Source organism: Trachurus trachurus, assembly GCF_905171665.1.
Source record: "Trachurus trachurus genome assembly, chromosome: 14".
Taxonomy (NCBI): Eukaryota; Metazoa; Chordata; class Actinopteri; order Carangiformes; family Carangidae; genus Trachurus; species Trachurus trachurus.
In genome coordinates this window covers 20,552,825-20,567,661 of record NC_139903.1, presented here as the reverse complement: position 1 = coordinate 20,567,661, position 14,837 = coordinate 20,552,825, and the positions used below count along the sequence as shown (strand labels likewise).

At 40.4% G+C, this 14,837-nt stretch overlaps 1 protein-coding gene across 3 annotated transcripts in view; it reads left to right on the top strand.

The window, feature by feature from the left end:
- Positions 1-14,837, top strand: part of tmem132e (transmembrane protein 132E) — a 390,488-nt gene that overhangs the window by 180,709 nt on the left and 194,942 nt on the right. Inside the window, exon 2 of one of the 3 annotated variants that reach the window (XM_083986690.1) lies at positions 12,239-12,330. The exons of the other annotated variants lie outside the window; for them this stretch is intronic. The gene's annotated coding sequence lies outside the window, so the exon portion shown is untranslated. The remainder of the gene's footprint in view (positions 1-12,238; positions 12,331-14,837) is intronic. 3 annotated transcript variants of the gene reach the window in all.

Sequence of the window (14,837 nt, the reverse complement as noted above, 5' to 3'; positions counted from 1 at the left end):
CAGGATCAGGATCACTTCCACTTTGGATTTGATCAACTTTGTTATATTAAAAAAAAGTCATAAATTGTTATCTTCCTGCCATCACTGATGTCCTGCAAAGCCAAACTACTTTAAACTTCATGTGCATCTGCCTGTGTTGTATTACTGGAGACCGGAGTTTAGTTGATGTATCAGCCCTGACATGTTCTTCATCACACACATTATGTAACTAATTCTACCTGTGCATTGTTATAACTACAGACTATGAAGCATTAGTTAAGTGTTATTAAATACTTAATTCATCATTTATAAAGCTTTCCCCCTGCTAGATACAAATTATTTTGTCATTTATAAACTCTTGTTGTATAGGCTCATCTATAATGTGTTTGATGATTGATTTTCATACTTTATTTATACATCAAGTATAATGTAATTTACAAACCAGTTATTTAGAAGATGATGGATGGATTTTAGGAGATTTATGCTGCTCCTTTACAAACAATGATTTAGTGTGTTAATATATGTTTTATTATACATGAGGTTATAATCAAGAGTTAACATTATAACTGTGTTTATAAATTGCATACTAACGACAATAGCATCAAGGTGAACTAATCCCTATAGTGTTGTAGTTAAAGTCTCACCCTTACATCCATCATCCATTCACTCTTAAGACTTAAGACTCTGAAGTCAGTGTGTGACACCACCAGTAGAACTGTGCTTTCCATGGAGCTTTTCCAGTTATTTTCATACCTGACTAACAATATCACCAGCACTCGTACCACCATCACCCTGGTTAGCTTTAAGCACATTGCCCAATGATTGCGCTAATCCAATCAGATAGATCAGGTGTGCCAGCTGTCACACCGAGACACTTGGCAGTAACACCGGAGAGAAGCAGGCTGTGTAACAGCCGGTGAGCAGTCATGCAGAGTGGATGTGTCCTGTTAAATAATCCATTAAGACTTTTTTTTTTTTTACTAGGTACATCCGCCTTTAAACTAACAGTACAGCAAAGTTTTGTCACCCCCCTTTTTTTTCGTTCTTTCTTTCTTTCTTTTTTCTTTTTTTTTTTTTACAGTAGCTCTTCCTCTTTTCCGCTCGTGCAGGAGCACAACGCATCCTTAAGGAATCAGAAGTGGCAGATTTGGAGCCACCCAGTCACCCTGAAGATGCTGCCCAACCCCGACGTGTTTCATGTCGCTATTTCTGCCTATTGTTACCATGTCCTCAAATGAGAAGGAAATTTCACAGTTGAATGCCTTGATTACCACCCACCCCAAGCTAAACGCATTGTGCTTTCAAGAAAGGGATTACGAAGCCGCACAAAGACAATATGGACCTGCATTACAAGGGGTCCACAAATACCTTCAGTTACTGTACCGCAGCGTGTGGGCATGGCATGGTTTTTTATCTAGAGAATTTGAGTGAGTCTACAGATCCTTACTCCTTAACCCTCTGTGCTTTGCTTTGTGCTAAAACGGGCAGTGTATTTTGGGGAGCATTACTTCTACACATCAACTGTAACACAATTAAAAACACTGTTTCAATGTGTAAATTTATATTTTTAGTTGCAATTAACAAAAAGCTTCACAGACGAGATGACAAAAATAGCACACAAGCTTTCCTAAAACATCACATAAGCAGCCCTGCATACACTCAAGGATAAGAAAATGAGCCCTTTTCTTTCCCGAGTTGGTTTGTCATAATGTAATGGCTACATGTGTATGTATAATGAATGTATGGATTTATCCTGCCTTAAGGGAAATTGGCTCGGTAGATGAAGTAATTTACTGTATACTCATGCCAGTTATGTCTTCCACCCCGATGGAAATTGCACTCAGGTTTGATAGCATCCTGAGAATCGCCACAGGCGCTGTGAATGTAGGCACACGTCGCTCTTTCCAGCGTCTAAAAATGCATTGTTCAGGTTCCCCTTCCTCGCCACAGTGCTGTGCACTCTTGAACTCGAAATGACACAATTTCTCCCCAGATCAGAGCCTTTGATAGATACTCTGTTGGACAGATAGATGGCATGTAGGGTGGAAGAAAAAAGAGAGACATTTTTTGAATGTGCAATAGAATGAATAAAACAAACAAACAAAAATTGGGACAGGGAGTGTGTTTGCCTGCGGGTGCACCGTGACTCTGACTACCTTCCTCTACGCACATTACAGTTTCTGAGTTACCCTAAAGGTGAAACATCCAAGGACATCTGAACATACAGCAGAGTGTGCATGTGAGTAACTGTGAATGTGTTTGTTAGTTAAAGAATTTGACTAATGCAAGCTGATACCGGTATCTCTGCAAGAAACATGGTGTATTAGTACTTATTCTAAATTATCCATTGCTTAAATAGATTGCACGCCACCCAGATACATGGAACATGTAGTCCTGTATGGTTAGTTGCTATTTATTCCAGGGTGACCTACCACATCCGCTTAACTTCATGCAAACTTTAAGATGTACTTCTATGCTATAATGAAGAATTAATTCACCGAAAACATCATTACTGAACAAGTAGGTGAATAATACGTCTGAAAAAGGGCCAAGTGCTATATTGGTCTTCTAATTCGGTTAGGTACGCACCTCGCCTGTGCATCCGCGTGTCTGTTTCTGTCATACATACTTCCAGGTCATTCTAATGCAGGCAGCACGTTGTGCAGCGGCCGTGCTCTGAGTTGTCCAGGTTGTCCAGGATCTTCAGCTGAGGAAGGGCCTGTCCCTTAATCCCCAGTCCTGTGTTAATGGTCCACCCTCGGGGCCCCGGGGGCAGCAGTCTCAGACGGGGGATGAGTGAGCAGCAATCTTCAGAGAAAGACTGATGTAAATGTGAAGAAATAGGCTGTATGGATGAGAGAACAAAAAAGTCAAAGAACCGGGGCTATAAAAAGGCGAGAGCTGGCTGAGGGGTTGCAGGAGAGAGGGATGCGCTGGACAGGCGGCTGCTCCCACCTCATGGGAATGCAGCATCTCATCCCCAGTGAGTAAACTAGAGGTCTCCTACAACATGTCAAAGCAAGATCACAAAACTTATTTGATCATGGCTAAGACCAAGATGTGATGTCCCACTTGGTAGGAGAGTGATGTCTTATCCTTGGCTTTGTTTTTAACAGAAAAATGTGCTGTTGCCCCCGTAGGCCTCTGTATGTGGCAGCGGCCTCTGTGAGCTGTCACTTTGTGTTACGTATGACCGGGAATGTCTGTGTGGCACAAGTATCATCTGAAATGATGGGGAGACAGGGAACCCAGACATTGTTGACCGGTTCCTTTGTATGGCAGGTGTGTAAGATGTGTATCAGTGCCTGTGGTAGGTCACTAATGTGCTAATGTTAGTAATTAATACTGTTTCTTGATTGGTTATCAGTCTGTGTGGTGCATAGCAAATATGTACGAGTCCTGAAGGAATTATAAACTACATAACTGCACTGAATAAAATGAACAGATGTGTTTGTGTTTCATGTCCACGGAGTTTGTAGTAAAATCTGCATCCCATCTGTTTGAATGAACACAATTAACACCTGTCAATCTATCTACATTACTCTATTGTCCTCTGAAGGATACATGAAATTAGATTTGACCTTGCCAGTGACTGTCAGAAGGCACAAAGTGCATAATAGCAAGACATTATGGTAATACTCATTATTCATTCTATTAATTCATATTTTTCACTTTTCTCCAGTTGTCACTAGACCTGGGCTGATATTTTATAATATTCTGCCACATTCAGTGATCATGATTTTTTTGTTGTTGTTTTTCTCTGTGCACATCCTTTAGCTGACATTTTAAATACAGAAATAGAATTATATGTTATAAAAGATGAGACAACTGAAGCATAAAATATAATTATTTATTCATTATTCATTAATTATATCTAAATATAATTAGATTATAATCACCAAAAATGTATCTTTATAAATAACCTTCAGTCTTTATATTATGTATTAATTTGGGTTTGTAGTAATTAATTAGTACACATTTTAACCCATCATTATCAATTATATAGATCACTGTGGGATCATTTACATTAATTGATTCTTTATTGATATATTTCTAAAGTTCAACCTTAAATGTTTATGAGGAAGTGTCATACATGACTGCTTATGTGACCAGGGCTGCCCCCACTAAATATATAATGTACAGCATGGGAATGTAGCACACTGTACTCAAACCTCAACCCTTTTAGCATGCCACATTCAACCCATGCTGAAGCTGGGACACACGCACGTTGTATTGACACACTGATGCTGTTATCCGTAATTGAATCGTTTTAGTCCCTCTGAGGGTTTGCAGAATTGCACGAGGCTTTTTCATGTACTATTTGACTAATCAGAGCACACAAACATTGTGATAATTCCACAGCACAGATGTTGGGAAAGAAAACTCCCTGTAAATCATTTTAATTTACTGTCTGCTGCCTCTACCCAAGCTACACGGAATGGGTTTGAAACAAGAGCTACAGCCAGACTCTCAAGGTCACTGTGTGTCGATGCACCTCCAACCGACAAAATAAAGACCGTTATAAGTGAGGACCAGTGAGACATTTAAGAAAGTCTAGATTAAAGTACTGGCCAGGAGATGGGAAAGGAGCGGATAAGGGTGAGGAGGTAGTGGGACTCACTTTAAGGGGATTTGATCGGGATGACTGTCAGGAGGATAAAGGCCTCACTGATCTGTGCAAGATAAATTAGAACTTTTTGAAGGTTTGTCTGACAATGAACTCAAAAAGAAAAAGTCACACAAGACTTCAAATTAAATATAATGAGCTCTGGCATTGAGATTTGTCTGGATAATTTCCAAATCCAGGGCTAAATATTTCTCTGAGATCATCAGTAAACACTCCACAGAACTAAAACTCTGTTCAGCACTTTAAATTCTGGCCTTAGTCCCTGAATCTCTTATGATGTTGAAACAACCACAGACTTCTGTGGGATGTTTTTTGAAGTTTTCCTCTGACTGAGAAACTAAAAACATTAGATCACAGTTCTCTCTGACACCCACTGCTCTGCTTAGGGGGGCACCTTTAATCAACTTCAACCACTTTCTTTGTCCTGGTTGAGGAACATATCCATGCACATGAAACTCCCAGCCTTCCTCCAATAATGTTGTGCATTCCCGTATCATGACAGATAACTGTGATGCAATTACTGGCAGCATTAAAGTTATCAGTTCTTGTATGTCCCCTACATGCTTTGTTGTACAGGCTCTGATAAATAATGACTTTGATATTAAATATATAAATAACTGATGTTAAATATATAAATAACTATCAGCTGAGTTGAAAAAATTGTCCCGTATACTGTAATTGACAGCAGGAATCAAAGGTTATTTTTTGTTCCATCTACCTGTTACTCTTCTGTTGCCCATTTTAATGAATCTCGAGCAGTGGTGGTGTCCTTCAGGGATCAAACATGGGGCCTGTCCTATTCAACCTGTACACAGTCACTCATAGAAAGATTGACAACTCCTGTCATTTCTATGCTGACAATTCTTAGCTGTACCAAACTGACATGCTCTCCTGGGCTAAAGATGGACTATTTCAACTAAAAAAATTGACTGATTCATCTTTTGTTACTGTTTTGACAAACCAAATCCATGATACCCAAACTGGACTATCACAGTTACTTGTACTGTATGGGCCTCCCCCAGTTATTAACTCACCTGCTGATGGTCCAAAACACAGATGCAAGGATTTTGCCTGGTACTAAAAAGTGCAAGCACATCACCCCATCGTCCCCTCTCTTCATTGGCTCTCTGTTCATTTTAGAATTCAATTTAAGACCCCGCTGATTGCTTTCAAGGCTCTTAATGGTCCTGAGCCCATCTTATATCACAGACCTTATTCACTGGCGCTCGGCCCCATAGGTCTTTTAGATCTGACAACAAATCTCTCTTGTATGTCCCATAGTTGGCTTCCACACAATTGTGGAAGCAGTTGCTAAGATTTTTTTTCTCCTTTTCTGATTCTAAACCTGGGCTGATTTTTGGCCAACTAATCTATGATCTGTTGCCTTGTCTATAGTTTTGCATTGTCACTAGTTTATTGTGGTCATTAGTATGTTTCTTATTATGGTTTCTCATAGTGTTTTTTTTATTTTTTTGCTTTTGACTTTACATTTACATTTACAATATCGTCTTGCATCGCACAATGGAAATAAACTTGACTTCCTTTCACAACCCTGTAAGTCACAAATGGCAGAGAAATACTCACTTCTTTTCTACATCTACTTTTTCTTTATCCGTGCAGTTGTTAAGCTGTTAGCCGTCTTGAGAACATCCTAACAGACATCTATGAGAGATCATGCCTTGGTAAAGAGAAATTGGAATAGAGGTCTGTTTTGGCTTCAGGTGCCATTTTATAACGTACTTAATTGCTTTTCAGCACTGTGACATTTAGGCTCAGGAGTGTCTGAGACCAAAGGCTTAACCAGGTGAATGCACCTATTATTCACCTATTGCGAAAGCTCTACTACTTTAGTTTTAAGTTACAAAAAACAAAACAAAACAAAAAAACAGCCTGTTAACTCTTGAGCCAAACTTTGTTTCACTTCATTGTAATTCTATCACGACTGCTTCTGTCTGCACTGCACATACAGGACCAACTGCATGTGTATTGCCTGGCTTAGGTATTCCGCCTGTGTTGGAGGAATACCTAAGGTTTTCTTATTTTCTTGCCTTGATAAATGTTCTTTGTGCAGTATTTCCTTATCTGAGCCATGGGTTTTAATTAAAATTGAATTGTATCTGTTCCGTCACGATGTGCACAAAGCAGATAACTTAAATAGGTTTTGTTTGTTTTTTTACTTTTATACCAGGTAGAGGAGTCAGTGATTCACTTTGATTTGTGTGTTTTCAGCCGCAAATTCAAAGAGAAGCAACCAGCGTGTGATGTTATCTGTTTGAGTCTTTGCTCAAACAAATATAAATATGGTGTCACTCCTTTGTTGTTTCATGGTCAAGGGTTAACAAAGGTTTGCAAACAGCAACTGACAATTCCAGAAGCAGCTGGCGCTTCTGTTGAATGTTTCCTAGGCAAAATGACGTTTCAGCCATGTGTGACAAATGGCAGCACTCTCTAAATGGCAAAGCAAGACAACATCTGGAGTGTATACAATGCAAGCAAACCCTGATGCCAGGTCTTGTAGGCCTGCTCCTCTCAAGTTTCCATCCGGCCTCCTAACCTCCACCCCGACCCCTACCCCCAGTTTCTGGCTCTATCTATTCTCTTACTTTCACTCTGCAGACCTGAAAGCCGCAACAGCGAATAGAAACTCCTGCCCGAGTAACATAATAGAGCTCCTCCTGTGTTACCATTGTTCCACTCCTCCGGGCCCCCCTTGGTATTCAGATGCTGGCGAACTACAAATGTAATCTTGCAAATCAGAGGTAGTGCTAAAGCCACTGAGGAAACCATAAATTGTGTTGTGCTGGGAGTCTATTTATTATCACATCACCAAATTCCCCATTTCCCTCTCAGTTAGCTGTAGACAACAGTCCATCTTTGCACTACTGGGGAATCATGGACATGATCAATTTGACAGTACTTTAGCTGTGTTGTGTATTACTGTCTGCAGGACGAGCGATGAATCACTGATGAGGTTTGGGTGCTGTTTGTTGGGGTTTGTGTGTGTGCTCACTTTTACAAGGGCATTAGGCATGTTTGTGATCGTACAGGGACTCATTTGTTCAATACTGCTGCAAAAACTAAATACAAAACAAACCAAAAAAAAAAGAAAAGAAAAACCTACACATAATCTGCAGGCCATTTTGTGCTAGATCATGAATTAAAGATCCCACATGGGCCACTGGCTGCCACTTGTAATGCAGCTGACAGGTCTCTTGTCCAAGGAGGTCTCAGTGCTGGAATTTGGTGTAAAAGTATCAATTTGGCTTGGTTTAACCCTCAGCCAATCACAGAGTACCAATGGTTCCCAGGCTCTCAGGACAGTTTAGCCAAGAAAACGCTCAGCACATAATCTCTCCATCATCTCCATCTCCCCTCCATCAGTCGTTTGCCAATGTTTGTTTCCATTAGCAGTTTATAGACCTGTGTCTCTCACCTTTGCTCCCTCTTAGACTGGAGGACGGTCTGAGAGGCAAAGACTGAGATGAGATTCTGTGAGTGGCTGTGGGAGATATTAGGGGACAGATTGTCTCTTTGTCTTCTGCAGTGTTATTACAACAGGCAGCTTTATATGCCCACATAGAATTAGCAGCAGAATTAGCTTTTTTTTTTTTTTTTTTTTTAAAGCATCTCAACAGGTTGTGCTGTAACCCTCTGGACCTTCAGCACACACAGTGATCCTCAAAATCTCCACTGACGTTTCTAATTATCACATTTAGAAACACATCACTGCTGCTTTATGTTGTTCTTCACCAAACACATTTTCAGTAGAAATTGAGTGATGAGAAGTGGAGGAGGATGGTGGATTTAAAAGCAGAATGTGAATGGATGGCTAGCTACTCAAACAGGTCATTGTGAAAGCAGCGTCATCAGCTTTTTTTTTTTTTTTAATTGCTCCGTTTTGTTTGTCTCATCCAGCCTTCTTTGAAAAGACTTTATCTCAAGTACTGGAGGCACTGGATCAGATTTGAAAAGAAAAAAAAAAGATACAAATTGAAAACCATTCATGCACAAGTTTAGCATCAGCATTGTCAAAAACATGCTCCATCTTAATTTTAATTACATTTTACAGACAGTATCTGATTAAAACAACATTTGTTGATTTAGGACTTTGAAATATGTCATGCATCCAAAACTCACAGCATGAAGAGAACCGTCTGTAGCTATACCTGACTGACTGACTGACTGACTTACTGATAAAGTTACACCATGATCAGCTTTTTGTTTAGGTTTACTGGCTTTTCCTTTAGCAGCAGATGGACTGTAGCTTTATTTTGTATTCAGCTGTATTACAATGCTGCACATGTGAGCACAGAGTTGAGTAAAGACAACAGATAAAGAGGTGAGCTGACAGTATGAAGTATACAAATATGACGCAGTGATGTCATGAATATGCTGATTTGCATTTAAAGATATTGAGCTACTTTTTAAAATTAGCTTTAGCTTCTTTCCACTAAATGTAGCTCTGCTTCCAGCTACATCCTATAAGTCACACATTGACCATATGTGGTCCAGCCATACACTAAGTTTTGACCTACTTTTGTTTACCCTTTGAAACTTCTACTCCCCACTGTGTGTATGTGTGTGTGTGTAAGCAGGTAGCCTTACTGTGCAGCACGGCTTGAGGTTTCTCTACCGATATGTGTCAAATATTTGAGTCCTGTATATGTTACTGTAACTGGTGTGTTCAAGGAAGTGTTGTGCTGCTTGCTTTAAAAGAAGACAGTGTAACATTTTGTCTGAGTAAACAAAACAAAAGTGTGAGGTCTCCTGACACCAGAGGCTTTAGGCTGTTGCCTAACTCAGCCTTATGGTAAGTTGGCCCTATGGTTATTTATCTGTGTGACTTTCAGTATTTTGCTCTTTGAGGAACTGAAACTATAGCGCCAAAATTACCATCTGCCAAGCACCAAATGCCACTGAAATTAGTTGCTGGTGGATAAATAAGTCAGAATCAACTGTCTCATGCTGGCTGGTACCTTTAGAAATAAAAACACCCTCTGCAGTGCTTTGCTTTTCATGGTGAACGTCATCTGTTGTTTTGAAATAATAAATACACACAGGCACAAAAAAAAGAAACTGTCGCTGGAGTCCGTGCATATCAGGCTGTGTCTGCAGGAATCAAACCTCTTGTGTCTCCAGTTTCCTTTTCATTGCCATTCATGTTGCTGCACTGTCAATGGGCCACGCATGAGCTGCATCAATGCAAGCGAGACAGACAGCGCTGTCTGTCACATTTGTGCCCAGTCAGTTAGAATCACTGTGGCCACTCCCTTCTTCTTCAGATGGACATTCACTACCCCTGCAGTGCCTGCATTCTCCATTTTCTTTTGTATGATCTTATCAAGGCTCATTATGCTTGATTTAGCTTGCACCGTTCTCATGCAATGTCTCACACGCTCACACATCCTGTAAGCTTATTGCAGTATATGGATGGATAGCATGTGGCGGTACAGTATGAGCCCACTAGACAGCTTTGGATATTGCACAGGATAGCCTCTGGGAGGGCCGCAGCCTCGCGTGTTTGCCCTCCACACACCCTTCCTTTATTCATAATATCATAACTGCAGTACACACACAGATACATCATGTATAATTTACTATTTCAGATCTATTTATATACTGTATATATATATACATACACTTTTATTTTCAACCCAAGTGCACTTGATCTCTTTGCTTCCGTTTGGCTGCAAAATAAGTTCCCAAACCTTAATGTGATGTCTTCACTTTTTATAATTACTCCCACATACAGAGTAGAAAGCCACATTAACCTTTTGGCGGGGAGCACCTGTGGAACACTTTTAAAAGCCCCAGTTCCTGTGCTGCCTTCAAAATGGTTGTCAGCTTTTATTATCTCTGTCTAAACTGCAGCCATTTCAGATCCAGTCTGCCCTTTAGGTCTGACTCATTCCTGGTTAGATGGCTGTTGTTTGATAATGACTGGTCAGCAGTATTTTTTTTTAAAGCTAAGTCCTAGTGTGTGCTATGTCTTTAATGAAAAAGATGCACTGACATTACAGGGTCATGCGTGAGGTGGCACGCCGTCTTTTGTTGTCCCCTCAGTTCAACCATCTGTTAATTGTCATATGCAGAATATGTCAGGGTCATTTTCACTCCCCATCCAGGAAATTCTCCTCCCCGGAACAGTCTGGTAATGGGTCTCAACAGTAATTTATGTTTCTCAGACTCCTGCTGTGGTTCAAGCCTCAGTCTCACTCGTTAATTATTTCCCAGCATCTTTTTATTATCCTTCTGGAATGGAATAATTGATTAAATCGAATCTTTGGCACCAGAGTAATAATTGGATGCAAAAATATTTAAAAAGTGTGGTGATGGGTGGGGGGTTACTTAAGGAGACAGAAAATGTGAGAAGGAAAAAAAAAGTGAACAAAGCCATAAGAAAGAAAGGGAGGTTGATAGATTTATGATTATCAGGGAATGAATAGAAACTTTGATGACACATCCATCAGCCTTGAAGAGTAACTCCACAGAAGTTCGCCAGTCTGAACTTCTTTGTCTGATTTGATTGTTGTAGAACTCAACTGAACCATGTTATATTGTTTGACCTTCAACACATCAACCTGTTTAATCTGTATATCAATCTTATGGATTGAAAGACACAAAAATATCATGGGGAAATGCTTAAGCCAAATATTGTCTCCCTAACTTTGATTAAATGTTATAATATCATTTAAACTTCATGAGTCATTATTGTAGTTTATTGTTATAACCAATTATTTATTACTTGGAGTAAACACATCTGGTTTCACTTGATTGTTTTACTATCATTGCTGTGATAGAAATCAGTTATAGGATGGGAACAGGTGGGAAATGTTACCAGAATAAAAGTCTGTCTGTTTTGGACCAGTTTCCCCACCACCCTCAGTGACCCTTAGTGAGGTCTTGATCTCCATGTTGGGACTCGCTGGTTGAAATCATCCATGACAAAGTTGCAAATGATGATGAGATCTTCATCTGCAAGAAGTTTGTGATGTGAATAAGTACTGTGCCTCTGTTATTTAGCAGTCATTTAATTTAGCAGTTGAAGTAAAGAACAATTATTCTTTGTGATTACTATTGATATAAAAGATGCTGGCAGTACTCCCCTTGATAATAACATTATTGTGCAGTACCTTGTAAAAAGAAAAACACATAAATAAATAAAGGCACAGGGCAAACAAAACTGAGATAAAACCAGTCAAATTTATAACGGGTGCTAAGGTTATTTCTCACACAGAGCTATTGTTGATAATTAAACCTGGAAATGTCTTCCGTCACAAATGGATGCTTAGGGAGAGATGCAATGTTACAGTACATCCTTAGACTGGCTGCGGTCGGGAGGTGGGTTGTGGGATGGGGGTGTGGGTGGGGTGGTGGCTGAGAGGTCTCTTTCCAGTGACTCATAGAGTGCCTCCAGGAGTGGATGTTGGAGGAGGAAAGTGTGATCATTGCCACTCTAGAGATGACAATGTTGTGCTCCTTAGAGTCTAAATCTGCCGCCTCTGTGTGAGTTTGAACTCTATTTGTCTTTTGGTTTAAACCAGTCATAACTAACTCCATTCTTCTTTCTCTCCTCTTCTCTCCTCCATATGCGCTCAACCTGTGGCTACCGATGGTCTCCTCATCATATAGGTAAGTCATATACTGTATATTCATTTCAGCCTAATGTTTGAAATGTCTTCAAGAGGAGGTTAATAATCGACCACATGACCTCTGTGGAGAAGGTATATAACATACGTACACACACACACCCACAGTGTACAGGGGTTTAACCTTGACAGATAATGACCTGAAGTATATAGGTTGCAGAAAAGCTGTGATGAATTACACAGAGCAGTGCCCATGTAATCAGCGAGGGTAGTGAAAGCCTTGTTTTGCTGGAACACGCTCAATAAGTGACGGTGTGTTGACGGTGGAGGCTGTGACTAAGAAAAGCTCGGAGATGCTCGGGGTCAGGTCAGCGCTCGCATCCCGCGTCTTCACGGACCGCAGGTCTCATTTCATATTCATCATCAGAACCGAGGGAGAGGGAGAGGGAGGGCGAGCGAGCGAGCGAGCGAGGGAAGGAGGGAGGGGAGGTTGTTCTCCACAATCCAGTCCGCCTCGACACAGAATGTTCTTAATGCGCTGTGTTCTCTCTGTGAGCATTAACTGTTCATCATTCATGGTGGGCTCCTGGTAAATTAACAGATTTGCACTCACATCGTTCACCAGTTGGTGCGAACGGCTTTAATAATCCACCAAATTCGAGCCACATCAAGCAAGTCATGGATTTAAAATGTTGTCTTATTATAGATCAAAGAAGGAGATGGGAATGTGTCAGGGCTGGAGAAAAGAGAATCAGCATGACATTGAGATTCAGTTGTCTAATATCTCCTCTGACAGTTTTCCTTTTTTATTAATGGAGGCTGCGATGGACGATGAACTTCCTCTTTAAAGTCTGTAAAAGTGAACCACCACCACGGCCGACACTCATTCAGCTAAGGTTCATCATATTTACTGGATTGTTTAGGCCTCAGAAGAAAAGCATTACGTGTTTGACAAGGGGAGCCGCTCCTCAAATTTTAATGAGCCTCCGGAGAGGATGAGGAGGCGGTCTTGTTTACCGACAGCCGCTCGGCTTTGTGGGCAGGTACAAAGTATTAATGGTATGATGAGGGTGTGGGCAGAGCAGAACACCCACATTCTTCATCTCCTCTTTCAGCCCCAGTCAATGAGGCTCTTGTTCACTTTACAGTACTCGCAAATCTAACAGGATAATAGAGAGTCTGCCCTTTGACCCCTGACCACACTGAAGCAAGGACGTAAGACAATGTTTTTATTTTACTGCCGTATTATGCGTTTCAAACAGAATATAAAGTCCACTGACCTTCAGTTTTTTCATTGATTTTTATTTCTTCCGTGGCACAGTGATAAAATACACAGAAAGAGAAAAAAAGACGATTGAATGTTTCCAGGTCAAAAGGTATCTGCTAATCTTTCGAATCTTCTTTTTTCTTGGTCCATCTTTGGAACATTTATTCTGCTCATGTGAATCATTCGACTGTAGATCATTAACCACCCCTTGGCTGTCCGCAGCAAAATGACAAAACGAAAGAGAAACTGTTAGACCTCCCCCTGAACAATAACTGCTAATGCTTGCACCACCTTGGCAGCTGCTTTGAGAAGCTTAATCAAATCACTGTTGTATGCAAATGTGAAGTTGACTGGCAGCTCAACAGGAACTCTGAGAATAAGACCTGTTCGGTCAAAGATCAGCTCATAACAGGTGCTGTAATACAATGAATACAAAGTCTGTATTGGACATCCTAAAACATGTATTTGAATTTTGCTTCAACTTTAATGTCAAACATGCCTTTTTGTTGAATTAACAAGAAGAAATTCAACATACAAGATGCAAAATGAAAAGAAAATGAAGCGAAGAAAAGGGAAAAGCCAGAGAGTGTAGGAGGAGAACATTTTGCAAGAAGTTGTCTGATTTGGGTTAGGGTTAGAGTAATTATTGACCTTAATTACATTACAAAAAGGAGATAAACAACCAAACAGGTGACATTATGAAAAAGGCAGTCAGAGGACTAACTGAATAAGTGAGGGATAACATTTATCTCAAATCCTGCACCTTCTTCTTCACTTCCTACTGCAATGTCATTGCATATTGTCCATTGGTTTATCAAGGATGGATGCATTGCTATAGAATATAGATTGCCAGCCCTCAGGCAGCCTCTGATAGCCTGTGGTCCTAAGCCGTTGCCGGCCTTCTGCTCCTGTCATTCACCAGACCTGTATGAGATCATGTCATCCTGAAAGATGAGTGAGATGCTTTGTCCGCTGTGGCTGAACTGGATTGTAGACTACTTTGACTCATAATTATTTATTTTTAAGTGGTGTGTGTCTTTTTTATCCACTGTGGTGTGGTTGTACTCTGTATCTGATGGGTATTTTTGAATAGGAACAAAAGCAACAACAACAACAAAAAAAAGAATAGGAAAGGAGAAAAGCATCCGCGTGGACGGCTAAATGTTATCCTCCTGTTTTTAACGTCTGCCATCAATCACTGCGAACAACCACCGAGGCATTCACAGAACAGTTGCCATTTAACAAGGGAAACCAGCTGAAGCATACGACTGCTACGTCTCCCCCGCCATCATTACCGCCTTCTACCCGCAGTTGATATTCTGTCCGTCAGATTTGACAGATTTACTGCATCTTGTTATAAATGTCAAGTAGGCTA